The 20,258-nt window shown below is 42.9% G+C and overlaps 1 pseudogene across 1 annotated transcript in view; it reads right to left on the reverse strand.

Moving 5' to 3' along the window:
• Positions 1 to 417: 417 nt before the first annotated feature.
• The window catches only part of LOC149461683 (uncharacterized), a 48,554-nt pseudogene continuing 28,713 nt past the window's right edge, over positions 418 to 20,258 (reverse strand). The window contains exons 5-7 of the transcript XR_016312808.1: positions 12,307 to 13,077; positions 9,272 to 9,396; positions 418 to 4,544 (exon numbers count right to left, since the gene is read on the reverse strand). The product of XR_016312808.1 is annotated as an uncharacterized LOC149461683 (transcript). The remainder of the gene's footprint in view (positions 4,545 to 9,271; positions 9,397 to 12,306; positions 13,078 to 20,258) is intronic.

The following is a 20,258-nucleotide window of genomic DNA, read 5'->3' on the forward strand; positions in this document are numbered from 1 at the left end:
TCTTATCCTATCCCTCCCTCTATATTCCCTGCTCCCTCTTTTTCTTTCTTTTATACTGTTGTTTCTCTTGTCCTGTGCATCCACATACCCCCCCATTGTAGAAGCCCCCATATTTAATGTACTCATCTTTATGTTCACACCTATGAATAACATTTGATTTGACAAAATGAATGCTACAATTTTCGCTTACATAGGATACAGCAATACCTTTGTGAGAAAAGTCTTGTATGCTGAGATCTCTATGTACTGTTTTCTGTAATCCTTTCCCTGATCTTCTAGGCGTTTTGCCTTGATTGTTTGTTATTTTTATTTTTTATCCATTTTCCTGTAGATTCTAATAAAAATCTATTGAAAAAAAATTATATTCATGTTGTAAAGCGCTGCGAAAGCTATTTAAATACAGTATTACAATGATAATAATATTTTACATCTTTATTATTCAGTGGTGATAATACAGAACATATGCACAAAGCTACAAGGCATTACCCTAGTAGAGGTTTTAAAGTCAAAAGGTTTTATGCCTTAACCTCTTAGCGCAGGCGCCTCCCAGCCCTTTAGGAGTTTCAGAAGCCAGGAGGCGGGTTTTAGGGTCATGTGACCGCCGTGATTTGTCATCACGGCAGTCACATGACTGGAAAAGGTCCTGATCGAAAGGGGAGATTGGGACCTTTCCGTGAGTCACGGACATATGTGCCTGGGAGCGTGCGCTCTCAGCACATATGTATTTTCTAATTGCACGAAAATATGCGGTCGCTCAGCATCAAGGCCCAGACACCAAGAGGCCGCATATTTGCGTGCGCTCGGCGTCAAGGGGTTAATGCATTACCTGCATTAAAACGGAACTTCACTATCTCAACCAGCAATAACTATTTTTAATCCTTATGCTGCTAACATTAGTAAATACATAGGAAACTTTGCTTCTATTAAACTTTTTTTTTTACCTTTTACAATTGCTCGTTTGTTTTCCAGGCCTAGGCAAGTTGTGTCATGCATCCCAGGAGTCTTCAGGAGGAGAGGGAAGGAAGTGCTTTCTAAACTGAGCAAACCATGCCACCTACACGCCTGAGCTAAGGGCAGATGGATTCCAGGAAGTAAATGCTATATGAATCATTTGACCTTACTTGATATGGCCAGGGCCAGAAATGCTAGGGGTTTTTTTTTCGAAGTGATTCCTCAACAAAATAAAAAAAGGAGACATGGATGGAAGGGTGAGTTTCCTTTAAATATTAAAAATTAACGAATTAATGTTTTTGATTTGTGGTGCTCATATGCAGTGCACTTTCACTTGCTGTTCCTTTCCCCCACCCTCCTTAAATACTTGCTTGAGTCCTCTCTCAGTTCAGTGCTGTGCCTGTCTGCAGCAGTGCTGGTCTCTCTTCCTGCTCTCACAGGACAGATTGAGAGCAACGGGAGCCATTGGCTCCTATGCTGTCAGTCAAATCCAGTGAAGAGGGAGCAGGGGGCGTGGCTGAGCCATGTTGTGGGTGTCTATGGATGCGTACAGCCCGGCTCGAGAGCATGCCTGTACATGTGCCCCTATAGCACATGGCTTGGTATGGGGGCACATGCAGAAGAGGAGGAGCAGACAGTGCCGGCAGGGGACTCCAGAAGAGGTAAAGGGATGTTCTGCGCAATATCCTTGCACAGAGCAGGTAAGTGTAAACCACTTTTTTATTTTAGTGAAAAAAATAGGAGCCTTTATAATAAATCTTTATGGCCACATATAATGCGGGCAGGTTATTTTATCCCCAGAGTCAAAGGACACCAAAAGCCTGATCTTATATATTTAAAAAAATATTTATCTTCTAGAAAAAGCTAATTCTTGTATCTTTAAAACAAACCTGTACTTAGCCCATAGTAGGCAAAGATGCAAAGTAGCAGCAGCTGTTGTAAAGTCTATGGCTGGGCAGGAAGCCGCAGACAGGACCTGCTGCTCTCCTGGCTATGGTCCAACTTCCCCCCTGGTGACCCACAGCTAGCTGTTGGCATTCAGCAATGCCAAGACTCCCTGCTGATTGCCTAGCTCTAGCTGAGTCACCAGGGGGTATGTTGGACCACAGCATAAAGACTGCTGCTGTCACACAGAGAACAGCGGGTCCCAGCTATGGATTTTATAACAGCTGCTGGGAGTTATTTGGCAGCCATTACAAAAAGTAAGATTTGCTCAGTCATTTTTTTTTAGGCTCCTCCAAGCTAAGCTATTAAAATTTAGAAGGAAGGTACCTGGGGCTTTACGGAATAAATAATTTTTAGATGGAGTGGTTTTTCAAATTGCCTGAAAAAAAAACATATTTTGGAAACAATGTACGGTGCAAGATTAAACATATGGTAGCTTTATCTTCAATTTGCATGTTTAAAAGCCACCATTTTAAAATCCTTGAGATCCATTTATCAATGTTTTTCAAGCATTGTGTGATTGTATTTTATGTGCAAAATGTGTGAATCTGGGGTGAAAACATTGCTAGATAAACCCCTTGACTATTTGCTACATGGAATTTTACCTTGTTTTTCTTTTTTTAGCATTTCAAAGTCCAATTAAACCTTCAGTTTAAATCAGCTAAATGTATTGCATCAAAACAAAAGGTGTTCAAGGCCTTTGAAAAGGTTCACACTGCTGCGATCAGATTTCAGTGTAATTATGTAGTGCAACTTAGATGCTACTTTGGAGTGGTTTGCATATTCTGAGGCCAAATTCGTGCTGGAATATCACCAAAGTAGTACGGGAACCTTTTCCAAAATCACGCCATGCTGAGTTGTATTGATGTGAACGGGTATAATTGAAAACAACGTGATTTCCATTGTCATGAGATTCTGTGTGACTTAAAGTGGAACTGCACTGCATCTGAGTACCACAAATCAAAAATGCTATATAGTTCATTTTCAATATTCAAACCAAACTCCTCTATCCATCTATGTCGCCATGCTTTATTTTGTTGAGAAATCATTTTGAAAAACACCTTCTGGCATTTCTGGCAGTGGCCATCTTGAGTAAGGGAAGATGACTCATGTAGTATTTACTTCCTGGAATCCATCTGTCCTTAGCTCAGGCTTTGGCTGAGCTGAGAACGCTCCCTCCCCTCCTGAAGTCTCCTGGGATGTATGACATCATTTACCTAGGCATGGAAACCAGGAAGTAAATTAAGTAATGCACAAAAAAAAAAAAAAAAGGTTAAAACAAGTAAATATGATATACTTTCCTATCTATTTACTAATGCTAGCAGCAAAAGGATTAGAAATAGTCCATGTTACTTAAGAGAGTGGAATTTTGCTTTAAGTCGCATCTGAAATAGCACTACTGTGAACGGAGTCTTACAGTTCGATTTCTTTCTAAAGCAGCCACAGCACAGGGTAAGCAGTGGTCTCATTGCAGAGGTTTGACAAGCCCCCTACTTGGTCAGACCTCTAACTCTCCTGCTCCATGCTGATTGAGGAGCTTTAGCTAGAACTCATCAGGAGACGTGTCAGACCTCTAAACAGAGATCACTGCTTCCACACTGAGATCAAGGGTGCCACTCCGCAGTATGCTGGCAGGACAGAGGTTTTTCCTCCTTTGACTGTGGCTACTTTATAAAGAAAACAAACTGAAAGTCTTTGCAACCCTTTTGTGTTTTTACCTTAATGCATTCTAAAGTTAAAAAACTTCTGGGTGCAGCCACCCCCTTAACTTACCTGAGCCCCATATGGTAAGTATAACAAGTTTTTTTTTTTTTTTTAATTACAACCTTTAGAATCAATATAAATGTATCTAAAGTGGTTGCAAACCTCAGACATGAAATAAAAAAACATATCCCTCTATAGTGTGTACTTGTCTCAATTAAGAGCACTGAATGTCATTTCTGTCTGCTGTTTCATTCCTCTGCTATCAGCATAAATTACGTTTGATGTTTCCTGACACCAAGAGAAATCTGGTGACAGGGAGGGACCTCCAGCACAATGACAGCCTCAGCTCTGTTCCTGTGAGCTGTTTGAAGGGGAGTGTGTCCATTACCTCCAATCAGCTCTCCTCACAGAGTTGTTCTTCACCTCTACACCCCCTTTTTTTCTGACAGTTTAAATAAGCTTTATAAATTCAGCACTTTGAATGGATGTAGAGAAGAAAAGACTGCAGAGAGACAGATACAACTTATGTAGGAGGTTTTGTTTGATCTCTGTGTATCACTTGAAGCCAGTCACTTCACTGGGTATATGTAAGGGTTTACAATCATTTTAACTAAATAAAGCAAAGGTTCAATTGTGGTTTACCGAAGAAAAATGCAACTCAAAAATTTTAAATCTCGAAACAGTATACATTTAAAAAAAAAATCTCTAATTATATTTTCTGCTGATTTTTGTGAATAAAGTTTTTGTTCTTCAGGTCAGACAAGCAGTGCTGCATTGGTGTACAACAAAATGACGCTTTGCCTTATTTCTCTGTTTCCTTCAGCACTTGTTGTAAAATGCCATCAATTGCATTGACATCACAGCTTAAGTTTGGAAAATGCAGATCTGGAGACAGTATGGTCAGTAAGCGGGTCAAATTAATTCTGAGGTTTCGGAGCTTTGTGCTGAAAGACAAAAATTATGCAAGTAAAAGTTAAAAAAAAAAGATCTTGCTTAGAACATAAATTTAAAAAAAGTTAAACTTTACAGTGACGCTATAAACCTCCAATAAGTGAACTGACAGATTTATTACTGTATTGTGTACCGGAAAGTATTTTCATGTGACTTCCACATTTCTATTGTATGATGATATTTACATTAAATTATTATAATGTTTTCAAACCAGTAAAAGCTGATATATAGTCATTACAGTACACGTATTGTTGGCTTTGATCATGAAAAAATCAAGCCTCATAGTAATTAATTAAATTAGGTGCTCTGACATACCTCCCAACTTTCTGAAATGATAAAAAGGGACACCTTTTAGCACACAGTATGTAGGCAAAGGACACGTCTCTGCCACGGCACAAAAGATTTGAATATGCAGAAAGTGAGTGGCTAAATCACTTTTTTTCCCACTATTTTTCCTTTATATTGGCTTTTCAAAATAGCAAATGCAATAATATAGAGATTAGATAAAAAAAAGTTTAGTACACCATAAAACATTTGGTAGTAAAATAGTACATTCTGTAAAGAGTTCATTGAGTACACAGCAGACCAAAAAGAGGGACAACTGTGGCTGCACACGTAAGAGACAGTTGAGTGCTATGCTCTGATACTCTGAAATGCTTGCTTTGCCTGCCAGGGGATTCTTAGAGATGAAGTCAGCCTAAGCATAAACCTGAAGTCAATAGTGAAAGTGGTTCTAAAGTTAAAATGTTTTTTACCTTAACCCCTTAGCACTTCCTGTCCCTTTAGGGCAGCGGTCGTCAAGCCGTGGCTCACGAGCCACATGCGGCTCTTTACACACATTAATGCGGCTCTTCTGTGTGCCGGGCGCCCGCTCCCCTCCCTCCTCTCGGGCGGCTGCCCCAAAAGTCAGGACTCTGCAGCTAGCCCAGCAATGGGCAAACTACGGCCCGCATACGGCCCGGCGGACCTTTTAATCCAGCCCGCAGAGCGTGGCAAACATTGGCTGTCAGGATGTAGGCGGGGCAGCGTGACGAACTCCTCTCCTCTCACAGTCCGCCCTGAAGACCGGAACGGCGCGGGAACACGGCGAGAGGAACGTGCAGAGCAAAGGTAAGTGAATTGACACAATATGGGGAATGAATTACTATATGGGGGATGAATTACTATATGGGGGATGAATTACTATAGGGGGGATGAATTACTATGGGGGATGAATTACTATGGGGGATGAATTACTATATGGGGGATGAATTACTATGGGGGATGAATTACTATATGGGGGATGTATTTTCAGTTTTAAAAATGTGGCTCTCAAAATAAATTTCAATCGTGGTTTTGGCGAGATTTGGCTCAGTTGAAAAAAAAGGTTGCCCACCACTGCTTTAGGGGGTTTTAGATGCCAGGAAGCGGGACAGGTTTCTGATCATGTGTCCACTGTGATTGGCTGTCACAGCGGTCCCATTATCGGAAAGCTCCGGATCGCAAGTAGAGATCAGGAGCTTTCCATTAGCCACTGGTAACTGTTCTGGCACAGATCTGTTTACCTTAAGGTACACATATACACATTACCTTAACCATTGGTCGCCGGGCCAATGGCCGTTTGGCGGCCGGCAAAATCCTTCAGCGTTCCGGGTGGACGCCATATGCCGGTACCATGTGACCTGCTGTGACCAATCACAGCAGGTCACATGACAGTTGTATACAATGAATGACTTCATTCATGCCATCCATTGTATACTAGTGTGCCTAGCTGTGAATGGTCACAGCGATCACATGCACAAGCTGGGCCAATCACAGCCCAGCTGTGTCATGTGATTAGCCGTGGCCAAATCACAGCTAAGCACAAGAAGAAAAAAATTAATTGCTTGCTTATAGCAAAGTAATTCTTTGCTATAAGCAAACTGTGTAAAAAAAAAAAAAAATACTGATCACTTCCCCAAAGTAGTACAATGCTACTATGGTAACATTGTACTACTTTGGTCAAAGTGAAATATGAAAAAAAAATCTTAAAAAAAAAAAAAAAAAGTGTAATTCCTTCAATGTAAACAATTCCTTCTGTTTTACAATCGACAAAATGGCTTGGAAAGTACTAATACTCTAGAACCTGATATGTCAACAAATTGACCAAAGGCACAGCTGCCACACTCAAAGGAACCCCTGGGGCGAGAGCCACAGGGGTCTCTATACCTTCAGGGGAGAAATGGCTGGACGTCAACAGATCCCTCAGAGATTCAATTTTCCTAAATGTGATTCTACGTACCAAGTCTACTAGGCATTTCATCTGTCAGGATGTGCCAGTGTCCAGGGGGTATGAAAAAGATAGGTACTTGTGATCTGGGTTTGGATCATTGCAGAAGCACGTGGCAGGATTATAGATGCCATTACTGCCAATTACATCTAAGCTACTTTCTATTGTGTTATATGCTGATTGGGAGCTATTGCTTTGGGGATTTACCTTCTTCCCCCAAATAGAGGTGTCTTTTACTTGGGAATTCCAATTCTTTTTATGGACTTTGTTGGTTATCTTTATTCCATCAGATATTGGGGGCTCTCTGTCATAATTTGGAGGCATTGGTTGTATCCAAGGTGCGCCAGTCCATCTTGCCCTAAGCATTGGCAGTCTGTTTTCCTGTTACTTGGATTTGAACTGAGGTAATATATCCCCCCCCCCTTCCACTGCCACTATCCCCTTCCAAATAATATTGTTTAGGTCAGGGGTAGGCAACCTGCGGCTCTCCAGCTGTTGCAGGACTACAAGATCCATCATGCCTCTGCAAGTCATAGCTGTAACTGTCAGTTTTGTAATGTTGCAATGCCTCATGGGAAATGTAGTTCCACAACAGCTAGAGAGCCGCAGGTTGCCTACCCCTGGTTTAGGTGGAATGTCATGCATAGAGTTTTCTAATTTTTTTGTTTACAGAACTGAAGAGAACTCTTCCATTAAGTGGAAATTATTATTTTCTGCTTTGCTATACTCTATTGTTTTTTTCCTCTCCCTGCGTTTTCTCCCATGGGCCGGGCAAGGAGACCTGGTGTGAGCATAATCAGTAACCTGGCTGGGTAGTGCCATCATATGTGTATTTGTGGTCCATATGTTCCTGTGAGGTGTTTTTTTTTTTTTTTGGGCGCATGCTAATGTGCACAAACAATGGTACATGTACACAGGTGCACAGATGCTGGCGCCAAAAGGGTTAATTAAACTGGGCAAATGCTCAGGATCAGTGCTGCTTTGTCTTCAGCCTCCTGGGTATCCTGTGGTCTTGTATCCTGATTGCAGTTGCTGACCTTGATTGTCCTGACTACCCCTTGAACTCTTCCTGCACTGACCTGTTCGGCTTGTCTTCTGACCTCCGCTTCAGACTGTTCCATTGGCTTCTGTTCCACTGATCGGCTTCCAGACCTGGCTTGTACCTAGACTACACTTCTACCTGTGCCTTGTACCTGATCTGTCCTGCCTGTGTATGTACTGGCCTGTCTGACTCTGCTACTTGCCTGCTGCCACTGCTACCTGCCTATCACTCTGCTGTTCCTGCTGATATACAGTCTTTCTGCTGTCGCCAGTGCCAGTCTTCTTCAGTCTGCTGCCCAGCTGCCTGCCTAACTGAGGATCCCTTGATTTCACCTGCCCAGCGTGTCCACCTGGTCTCCTGCTGCTAGCAAGACTTACTGGCACTCATGCCTGCACCTTCTGTTTACACTACCAGGGAACCCAAATCAGAGGTGTAAGAGAGGCCTTCCTTATCATACCAGGATCTGCAACCAGGTACGTGATACTTGTCAAGAATATGTATGTAAATACAGTATATGAACATAGTCTGGACACAGGTGCACTTTATCAGAGTGTACAAGCTAATTTACAATGTAGAGGATCTCCAAGGGTGGCTTTGCTGACAGAGGTGCATACAAAAGCTGGGTGGAGCTGGTGGCAGATGTACTGGCTGGAGGGGGGCTCTTACCATGATGTGCAAGTATACACAGCATAGCATCACATTATGGCAGACTTGCCACCTATTCTGCTGTCCTCTGCGTTTGCGGTCACTGTCTTCTGTACCGGTTTCCTCTTACTTTGGCTGCCACTGATGATGTGACTAGAATTACATTTTCCTGGTTCCATTCTTGGCATCTTACAGATGTCGGGAATGGATTGAGTGTGTACACTGCATTGTGCATGCACCACAGGCAATGTACACAGAAAATAAAATTGCTAGCTAAAAAGGATGATTTTATTTTTTTTAAATACTTTTTTTTGGAACTTCAATTCCACCTAAACTTGTCTACTAGTTAATTTTTATTAAGCAGCGATTAGATACACATACAGATGTTAGTACATTTTTTTACATATGAATAGCCATAGGCTTGTTTTGCAATGACAGATAGCATCGCTAAATACAACAATGGTGTAAACCCTCATATTGGCTCCAAAAACCTAGAAGTAGGAGCCCACTACAGGAGGTGTAATTCTAAAAGGGATCAAATTCTATAAATTCCATTTCACGTGAGTGGACAGCAGCTACGCTTTGTTTAAATCCTGACATGGAAATTACCCTCAAGGTTTCCACATTCTCCAAAGGAGAATATAGATATTAACCATGGTTTTTGCATGGCTTGGATATTATATTAGCTCTACAGATGCATTCTAATATGAACAAAGCTGTACAATATGTTGGAACAAAATAGTAATTTGATCATGAAAGCAATAAAGACAATAGGCAGATAATACCTTTTATCAGTTGATGTATTGGTTGAGGTTGTTTTCTCAGTCACCCTTCTTAGCTTCACCACTTCAGTCCTAAGTTGGCTATTTTCAGAATCCAGCTGTGAATTCTGTTGGTTTAGCTGCTCAACCTGTGGCAATCAGAGAAAAATGAAGAAGGTGTCTATATTCCTAAACATACTCTCAGGGGTGGACTGACAACTCATGGGGCCCATGGGCAATAGGGGATCATGGGGCCCCTGTGTCCTTGCCCACATTCTAAGCACACCCAAAAAAGCCTATAAAAGGTACCAGGGGCATTTCATGGGGCCCCTACTGACCCCGGGCCCTCGGACAGTGCCCAAGTGCTGGAATGGTCAGTCTGCCCCTGCATACTCTACATCTTCCAGTCCTGATTCCACTAATTTGCTCTAGCATGGGTGAACATTTTTCCTGTTACCAGTAAGATATTGTAGTGTTGGCTTACTAAAGCTGACCAGGCTGTATACTTTGCAAGGGAATTTGCCCCAGTGCTTAGTGAATGGCTTTTATCATCTAATCATTTGCAAACAAAATGCTGTTTTGTTTTTAATTTTCCTTGCACGTGTAGCAGGTGCTGCTGAGCCCAAACCTCCTCCAACTCAGTCAGCCAGGCAGAATGCAGACAGCGGCACTGTGACAGGGAAGAGGCAAGCTGCGGAGTGTGTCTCCCCCTCTCCTCCTGTCAGCAGCGCGGGTAGATGTACAGAAAGAGCGGCTCTCACCAGGCTCATTGCCCACCTTGCTTATCCCCCCCCAATGCAACAGCAATGGACCAATCAGCAGGGAGCAAAGGAAGTGGAGAAAGGGGGAGCGTGGAAGCCCGGGAAAGAAAAATGGAAGCAGGGTAGTGCTACAGGGGACAGAGTGAGGAGAGGACTGTGCTGGGGGATGCCAGAGTGACAGAACCACGCTACCCAACACTACCAGTGAGAGAGACTGAGCCACTACAGGGCTACAGACATGCTGCACTACAGACCGGAGTCACGCGAGCAACCCAGAGTGAGCGAACATCCAGCCAAAGAGAGCATTGCTGCAGTTTTGCTGGCTCTGCTGAGGACCTGTCAGCCATTATGCACTACCAATTCTAGGGACTGAGCCATTAGGAACTACCTAGTCATGTACTCTGTAACTTTAATATTGCCTGCAGGCCTCTCTGACTTGACGTGGGCCGACGAGCTTCAACTTTTAGCCCGTGAAGAGTCAGGACAAAAGACTGCCCCTAACCGTAACTGCCCCAAAGCCCTAGCCTGTTTGCTAGTTAAAGAGGTACCATACCCCTGTCCATTCATTTAAGTGGATTCAAAAAACAGTATAATTATAATCATTCTTGCTGCATTCAGAGTTCGTATACATTGTGTGACAGTAGGCAGGTGAAATCACCTGGTTGCGTCCTGGATGGACGATATATTTGTCCAAGGTTCAGGCTTTATGGGGATTTGTACCACTAGAGGGAAGTGCTGAGTCCTTCAGCACTGAGGTAATGAGCCCAGCTGAAGGTAGTGGGCTCATTAAACACCTCTATAAAACCTCCCAGAGTGCTTAGGGAGTTGCTCCACCCTGGAACCAGATCTGTGCCTGAACTGTCTGGGGAGCTGACCTGTTACCTGTGTGCAGAGAGACCAAAGCCTGTGTGGCTAGCCTCCAAGTACTAGCAACTAGGTATAGCAGCAGGCTGTACCTAGTGGGTAGCTAGGGAGAAGCTGTTGTTGCAGTAAGTAGCCAAGTTGGCCAGGATTTATTTTGATGTTTCTTTTTGTTTATCCTTTTTTCTGTAAATATTGTAAATAAATTGCACCTGTTTGTTTTCACCTCCACTATTGTTGTGCTGTGCCTATTTTTTTTGTGTTGTGCACCCATCCAGGGGGTCACACACACCCGCTGCCGAGCTAACCCTGTTACAATTGCTTATTGCTGACTTGCTAATGGATATATCGATTCTGGCTGATATGATATAGAACCTTATTTAGTTCTTTTCTACTTGGGTATAGTTTTTTACCTTGCTTAGCAGACTGTGTCCTAAGTTGCCCGCTGTGCATTTAATCTTGTTCAAACTGCCATTTGTGCTAATTTGTATCAACTGATTTACCGTGTTTACCACTATACGGGTCTTTACCACTAAACGGGTGTTTATTTATTGGCAATAACCCCACAGCCAGAAGAGGGGTATTTAACATTTGCGTTGTTACTTGTACTTGCAGTGATTATATTAACTAGGTGTGCCAGAGGGGCTGAGGTTGTTCTTGGAGTTGAGGCGCAGAACAGAGAACCCAAAATACCAATCGACTCCTCCAGGGGTGGCGCTACACACGTGATTATTCTTTGCAAAATGAAACCTCAAATTCTGAGGCAAAATCCCTTGCAAAGTGAACAGCCTATTTGTCTTTAGGAAAGCAAGTCCATGTTACCATAGTGGCTCAGTGGTACCATAGTCAGTTGTGTGAGGCCTGGTTCACACTAGTGTGGATTTGCAGCCCACGTTTTCACGGGCACAACAGCCCATTCATTTGAATGGGCTACTGTGCCTGCGTTTTCCACAGAAATAAAAGGTGCACCGTGTTATTTCCCTGCGGTTCCCACATCTGGAAACGCACTGCGATTTCAGATGCATAGGGATGCCATTATGAATGCATGGTTTAACTGTGATTCCCGCACCTGCAGCCACCCGTGATAGCGTGAACCAAGCCTGACTGGTGCCATGATACAAGAGAAAAATTGTGTGTCTGTCTATGGCATGCCTTTTCTTTTTTTTTCTTTTCTCTCCTGCTTAACCTCTCAGAAAAAAATAAAAAAGCAAAAAAACACCCTTGATGCTCATTAAGCATTAGGGTAGCAGAGAAACAGTTCTTCTCAAACTTCCTACCCTTTCTTTGTAAACAAAATAAATAAACATGAGAATGCCTAAACATTTGTAATTGCAACAGTTTTCTGGGGGAAGTGATGCATTATCTGACAGAAATGCAGGGGTGCCAACATTTTTGGCCATGACTGTATTCCATTATACTTCCCAGGCAGAAACATACCTCAGACTTATAATGATCCCGCTCAGTACAGCAAGCGTCAAGCAGGCGGAACACTCTATCAACCTGGATTGCCATTTTGTCCACCTCACTTATACTCCGGACTTCTGCCTTTTTTGCTGGGGTGGACCCTAGTTTAGATTTTGGGTTCTGCAATGTGTTGTAGAGACGTTTCAGAATATGGACCTCTTCCGTGGCTTGTTCATATTGTGAAACCAACTGCATCCTGGAACTGTCTTGCGTGGCCTCCGGTATGGAATCAGTCTGGATTGCGGCCTGGGAAGTCTCTTTTTTTCATTTGCTGGACTAGCGTTACAGCTGACAGATATTCTAGATGCTTCACCTTGACAAGAAGTTCTTCAAAATGTTTATAGTGATATTCTAAATCAAGGTCTACAGCAGGTACAGAAAGTTGGTGAAGATGCTCCATTTCTGTGGTGGTACCAATACAATAGTAATTATCATTTGTATTTGGAACTTGCTGACTTGCATGGAGGTTTACGTAGCCATCATATTCTGTTTTTATATTTATTACTGCTTGATCGGTCTGCGTCGTGGCTGGAGATGTGCTTACTGCGGTCAACCTTGCAAGACCAGTGCTGTTCTGGGGTTTGGAATTGTCCGTGTTGGGTTTGGGTGTGCTCTCTTTGTCATGTATGATAAAATGAACACTATTATAATTGCCATATGGAAGCACACCAGTCTCTGATACAGACACATGAGGCTTTTTAAAAGGAGCTGGGTAGAGTTCAGGAGAACTTGGACATTTTATGCCTGTAGTAACAAGAGATGACAGTGTTGAAGGTATTCAAATGAGAGAGAAGTTAAAGTGATACTAAACCCCGGACCCTGCATTCACTATATCCGGACTCCCACAGTACACACAACATGGAAATGCAATTATTTTAGTAAATATAAACTGCAAAATACCTTTTCTCGTCAACAGATTATAGCAGTCTTGTGACTTCTATCAGTGTCCAGCCGAGCACTAGATAAAGTTGTAGGAGAAGTTTTAATTTTGCTCTGACTGTCCTATGAGACTGCATAACCCTATACCCTTTGTCTGAACAGCATTGACTGAACCTGTCCTGATTAAACGCAGCCTCCAAAAAACCCCCCAACTCTCTAGCAATACACACCAAACAGAGCATGTGCAGAGCAACTCCTAGGGCTCTGTACTATCAGCAAATGTATTGGGGACAGTATAAGAAAGGGAGGATTAAAGAAGACAGGATGAAACATCCTTTCTACACATGGTGGAGGATTAACCCCTTAGATTCCACAGTGAGTATAAGAAGCATGCTTTACTGCATATACAGACTGATTTTACTATTGTGGGCTTAGTAACACTCATCAATTTTATTGCCAGGTATGCAGACCTTAAAAGGTATTTATTCTTTTTACATGTCATAATACCTGTAGAAATATATTTTCTAATATTTTTAGTGGGTAAAATGTCTCATTTTGAGGACACCATTTCCCTTCCTCTGTACTGATAGCAGCCAGAAAACAAATTTGGAGCTGCATAAGATCCGAGCAGACAATATCTAATCAGCAGATACAGGGAGTAAAATAAGTATCGAACACGTCACCATTTTTCTACAGTAAATATATTTCTAAAAGGTGCTATTGGCATGGAATTTTCACCACATGTCGGTAACAACCCATGCAATCCATACATACAAAGGAACCAAAACAAATAAGTTCAGAAATGAAGTTATGTGTAATAAAATGGAAAGACGGAGGGAAAAGTATTGAACAGGCTAACTGAAATTTATTTAATACTTTGTACAAAATCTTTTGTTGGTAATGAGAGCTTCAAGACATCTGTAGGGAGAAACTAGTCACATGCATTGCTCAGGTGTAATTTTGGCCCATTCTTCCACACAAACAGTCTTCAAATCTTGAAGGTTCTGTGGGCCTCTTCTATGAACTCTGATCTTTTGTTTTTTCCACAGATTTTCTATTGGATTCAAGAAAGGTGATTGGCTGGGCCATTCTAGCAGCTTTATTTTCTTTCTTTGAAACCAATTGAGAGATTCCTTGGTTTTGTGTTTGGGATCATTGTCTTGCTGAAATGTCCACCCTCCTTTCATCTTCATCATCCTGGTCGATGGCAGCAGATTTGTATCAAGAATGTCTTGGCCTCTGAATGGATTGCATGGGTTTTTACCGACATTTGATGAAAATTTCATGTCAATAGCAACCTTAGAAATATATTTACTTAGAAAAATGGTAACATGTTCAATACTTACCATATTTTACGCTCCATAAGACGCACTTTTTCCCCCCCAAAAAAGGGGGGAAAATGTCAGTGCGTCTTATGGAGCGAATATAAAGCAGCTGGTCCGGTATTTCCACCACCACCAAGTCAGAATACCGGGCCGACCGCTCAGCTGTTCTCTGCTGCAGGACTTTACCTGTTCCTCGGTCCAGCGCTGTACAGTCTTCCCGCGCCGGCTTCTTCCCGCATCGGCATCTGTGACAGCCAGGTGCCCACTGCGCATGCACGAGAAGCGCTGCTCTTTGTGAATGGTCCGGCGTCTTCTGGGACACATGACAGGTCCCCCCCTGTACTGTGTCCACAGGCTCTGGTCATCCCCTGTACTGTGTCCGCAGCCTCTGGTCATCCCCTGTAGTATGTCCGCAGTCTCTGGTCATCCCCTGTACTGTGTCCGCAGTCTCTGGTCATCCCCTGTACTGTGTCCGCAGTCTCTGGTCATCCCCTGTAGTGTGTCCGCAGTCTCTGGTCATCCCCTGTAGTGTGTCCGCAGTCTCTGGTCATCCCCTGTAGTGTGTCCGCAGTCTCTGGTCATCCCCTGTAGTGTGTCCGCAGTCTCTGGTCATCCCCTGTAGTGTGTCCGCAGTCTCTGGTCATCCCCTGTAGTGTGTCCGCAGTCTCTGGTCATCCCCTGTAGTGTGTCCGCAGTCTCTGGTCATCTCCTGTGCCGTGTCCGCAGTCTCTGGTCATCTCCTGTGCCGTGTCCGCAGTCTCTGGTCATCTCCTGTGCCGTGTCCGCAGTCTCTGGTCATCTCCTGTGCCGTGTCCGCAGTCTCTGGTCATCTCCTGTGCCGTGTCCGCAGTCTCTGGTCATCTCCTGTGCCGTGTCCGCAGTCTCTGGTCATCTCCTGTGCCGTGTCCGCAGTCTCTGGTCATCTCCTGTGCCGTGTCCGCAGTCTCTGGTCATCTCCTGTGCCGTGTCCGCAGTCTCTGGTCATCTCCTGTGCCGTGTCCGCAGTCTCTGGTCATCTCCTGTGCCGTGTCCGCAGTCTCTGGTCATCTCCTGTGCCGTGTCCGCAGTCTCTGGTCATCTCCTGTGCCGTGTCCGCAGTCTCTGGTCATCTCCTGTGCCGTGTCCGCAGTCTCTGGTCATCTCCTGTGCCGTGTCCGCAGTCTCTGGTCATCTCCTGTGCCGTGTCCGCAGTCTCTGGTCATCTCCTGTGCCGTGTCCGCAGTCTCTGGTCATCTCCTGTGCCGTGTCCGCAGTCTCTGGTCATCTCCTGTGCCGTGTCCGCAGTCTCTGGTCATCTCCTGTGCCGTGTCCGCAGTCTCTGGTCATCTCCTGTGCCGTGTCCGCAGTCTCTGGTCATCTCCTGTGCCGTGTCTGCAGTCTCTGGTCATCTCCTGTACTGTGTCCGCAGTCCATTGATTCAGAATATTTTTTTCTTGTTTTTCTCCTCTAAAACCTAGGCGCGACTTATGGTCAGGTGCGTCTAATGAAGCGAAAAATACGGTTTTCTTAGTTCACATATATCACTTCTGCCATTTCTGAGCATTTCTTTAATTAAAAAAAACAGATGTATAGGGTAGATACTATCAAATGTCTTTCAATAACGTGACATAGATGTCCTACAAATTGCAAAAAAACCCATAAATTATGAGGGGCATTCAAATCAAACCGGGACTTTCAAGTTTATATAAAAAAGAAAACATTTCGAGGAGTGGAAAATGCATTTATTTTTCGACATACTCCCCTGCTACATTTATACACTTATCCCAGCATTTAACTAATCTCTGGAAAGCTTCGGCATAGAAAGATTTGTCAGTACACCTGAGCCATCCTAGGATGGTCTGCTTCACTTCGTCATTGTTGTGTTCACCGTTTACACAGAAAGATTTGTCTCTTGTGCAATTTCACAACAGGTTATGCGTCGATTATCCAAGATCAGGTGTTCCACACGCTGAAAGTTCACAGGAATGAATGCTGTGGGCTGGGAACTGCCACGGCCGGGATCGTCACTGGTGGATGTCTGGCCAACTTGGAAATGTTTCATCTTGGCAATTGCTCATCATACTATGCCTTGGCAATTGTTCCATCCAATGTACCCCTCTCAAATGTCTTACTGCAGCTGAGCGTCTCATCACTGTACTGTGCTTGAAATTGTAGATATCCGTGGGTTTTACACCTTCGTTCACAAGAAACTTCATCACCACATGCTGTTCCATGCACGCACTAACACTGTTGTCTGCCATCTTGATTAATGGTCTCTGGACTGGCCTGTGACATGTGCGCTGCCTATCAGTAATAGGATACACTTGTGGATTGGCCAGCGACATGTGCACCGCCTATCAGTAATAGGATACATATGTCACCCACTACTGTGTGTACTACTGCCACGCTAGCATCCCTTTCTATACTTGTAAAATTAAAAGTTCCAGTTTGACTTGAACACCCCTCGTATGTTATTGCCTCAACAACAAATCAATGCAACACACCAACACTCCACCATACAGATGTATAAAGTTTAGGTGAAAGGTTGCCTGTTGTCTGTTCAACTGTTTTGGCATCAAAATCTGCTTGAAATTCCTATAAACTTGTGTGTGTAAGGCCAGCATCAGAACTGCACTTGGGAAAAAAACCTTCAGTAGACAGAGCTGGCTGGAAAGTAAGCCAACTAATTATCCTTTCTAAGAGTAAAGAAAAGACTGAGGGCTATATTACTAGAATATCATCAGGTTCAAGGGGTGGTTGTGGGTGAGACAGCAGGGACAGAGGTACTGAAGACAGTGAAGTAGCTGCTTATTGAGGCAGTGGGCAAAATGGTATTTCCTGCTCTAAAATGAGAGTTAAAATAGCTCATAGTGTTTTTCAAATTTTTTTTGCCCTACATTAAAAAAAAAAGCTACTAAAATATGGCATGTGTTTCTTCATCAAAATGTGCGATATTTATCCTATGAAACTGTTCAATATTTTATCTCATGACTTGATATTGAGTGGGATGGATACAGTGGAAAGGAATTAGGACACCTGTTTTTGTCAGAACACCTTTTTATTGCGGTCTGTGCGACCATTTCGGAGATATTTATTTATTATATTTATTTCAGGTACTTATATAGTGCCATCAATTTACACAGCACTTTACATGTACAGAACATCCAGAAAGTATTCACAGCGCTTAACTTTTGCCACATTTTGTGATATTACAGCCTTATTCCAAGATGGATTAAATTAATTTTTTTCCTCAACAGAATACTTATGTACGTGTTTTTTTTTTTTTAATTTTTAATAAATTGCAAAGATTTCAAAACGAACTTCTTTCATGTTGTCATTATGGGGTATTGTTTGTAGAGTGTTGCGGAAAAAGATTAATTTAATCCATTTTGGAATAAGGCTGTAACATAACAAAATGTGGCAAACGTTAAGCGCTGTGAATACTTTCTGGATGCATTGTGTGTGTGTGTGTGTATATATATATATATATATATATATATATATATATATATATATATATAGTTGCAAGAAAAAGTATGTGAACCCCTTGGGATTACGTGGAGTTTTGCATGAATTGGGCATAAAATGTGCTCTGAACGTCATCTAAGTCACAACAATAGAAGAACACAGTCTGCTGAAAATAATACTACACAAACATTAGATGTTGCCATGGTTTAATTGCACATAACATGTAAACATTCACAGTGCAGGGAGGAAAAAGTATGTGAGGCCCTAGCTTAATGACTTCTCCCAGAGCTAATTGGAGTCAAAGTTGGCTCACTCCTGGCTCCAATCAGTGTGATGATATTGGATGTGTTGCTGACAGCTGTCCTGCCCTTAAAAAACACACACCTGTTTTGGGTTTACTGGTTTCAAGAAGCACTGTCTGATGTGAACCATGCCTCGCAGAAAAGAGCTCTCAGAAGACCTACGATCAAGAATTGTTGACTTGCATGAAGCTGGAAAGGGTTACAAAAGTATCTCCAAAAGCCTTGATGTTCATGTGTCCACGGTAAGACAGACTGTCTACAAATGGAGAAAGTTTATCACTGTTGCTACTCTCCCTAGGCGTGGTCGTCCTGTAAAAATGACTGCAAGAGCACAGCGCAGAATGCTGCAAGAGGTAAAGAAGAATCCCAGAGTGTCAGCTAAAGACCTACAGAAATCTCTGGCACATGCTAACATTTTTGTTGACACATCTACAATAAGGAAAACATTAAACAAGAATGGAGTACATGGGAGGACACCACGGAGGAAGCCATTGCTGTCCAAAAAGAATATTGCAGCACGTTTGAAGTTTGCAAAACAGCACCTGGATGTTCCACAGCACTACTGGCAAAATATACTGTGGGCAGGTGAAACCAAGATTGAGTTGTTTGGGAAGAACACACAACACTATGTGTGGAGAAAAAAAGGCACAGCACACCAACATCAAAACCTCATCCCCACTGTGAAACATGGCGGAGGGAGCATCATGGTTTGGGGCTGCTTTGCTGCCTCAGGGCCTAGACGGATTGTTGTCATTGATGGGAAAATGAATTCCAGAGTTTATCAAGACATTTTGCAGGAAAACGTACGACCATCTGTCCGCCAACTGAAGCTCCGCAGAGGATGGGTGATGCAACAGGACAATGACCCAAAGCATACAAGTAATTCAACAAAACAATGGCTGCAACAGCACAGAATACGCCTTCTGGAGTGGCCCAGTCAGAGTCCTGACCTCATCCCGATTGAAATGCTGTGGCATGACCTTAAGAGAGCGATTCACACCAGACATCCCAAGAATATTGCTACACTGAAACAGTTTTGTGAAGAGGAGTGGTCCAAAATTACTCCAGATCATTGTGCAGGTCTGATCTGCAACTACAGGAAACGTTTGGTTGAGGTTATTGCTGCCAAAGGAGGGTTAACCAGTTATTAAGTCCAAAGGTTCACATACTTTTTCCTCCCTGCACTATGAATGTTTACATGTTATGTGCAATTAAACCATGGCAACATCTAATGTTTGTGTAGTATTATGTTCAGCAGACTGTGTTCTTCTATTGTTGTGACCTAGATGATGTTCAGAGCACATTTTATGCCCAATTCATGCAAAACTCCACGTAATCCCAAGGGGTTCACATACTTTTTCTTGCAACTGTATATAGTACATTCACATCAGTGAATGTGAATAACCCTCAAGTGGTGCACATTCTAAGGTCCCTAACTTACATTCATACATACACATACTAGGGCCAATTTAGACAGGATCCAACTAACCTACCAGCATGTCTTTGGAGTGTGGGAGGAAACCTGCGCAGGCATAGAGAGAACCTGCAAACTCCAGGCAGGTGGTGCCATGGTTGGAATTCAATCCAACAACCCTAGTGCTGCCAGGCGGAAGTGCTAATCATTTAGTCACTGTGCTAAATTCACTGTTTCTCTTTGGCACTGCGAAACGAAAAGAAATATCCCATATATTGGGTTGACATCGAACACTAATAGTGGGGAAATCTCTCCAATGGGACACAGATGGCAAAAAAAAAAAAAAACTGACAAGGGTTCTAACTCTCCTTAACTTTAACCAAAATGCAAAAAAAGTTTTGTCTTTAGTTACACTTGAAAGTAATTTTTGCTGTGATATTTGGCTATATCTTTGGACAGGTCTATTTCATCATTCTCTGATATTCTTGAAAATGTCATTCTGGTATCCATCTGTCAAACCTTCAAATTGATGGCACCCCTCTCCTATCAGCTCAATTT

This window comes from Staurois parvus, unplaced genomic scaffold, assembly GCF_062004578.1.
Source record: "Staurois parvus isolate SC_StPar_1 unplaced genomic scaffold, SC_StPar_1.0 ptg000195l, whole genome shotgun sequence".
NCBI classification, from domain to species: domain Eukaryota; kingdom Metazoa; phylum Chordata; class Amphibia; order Anura; family Ranidae; genus Staurois; species Staurois parvus.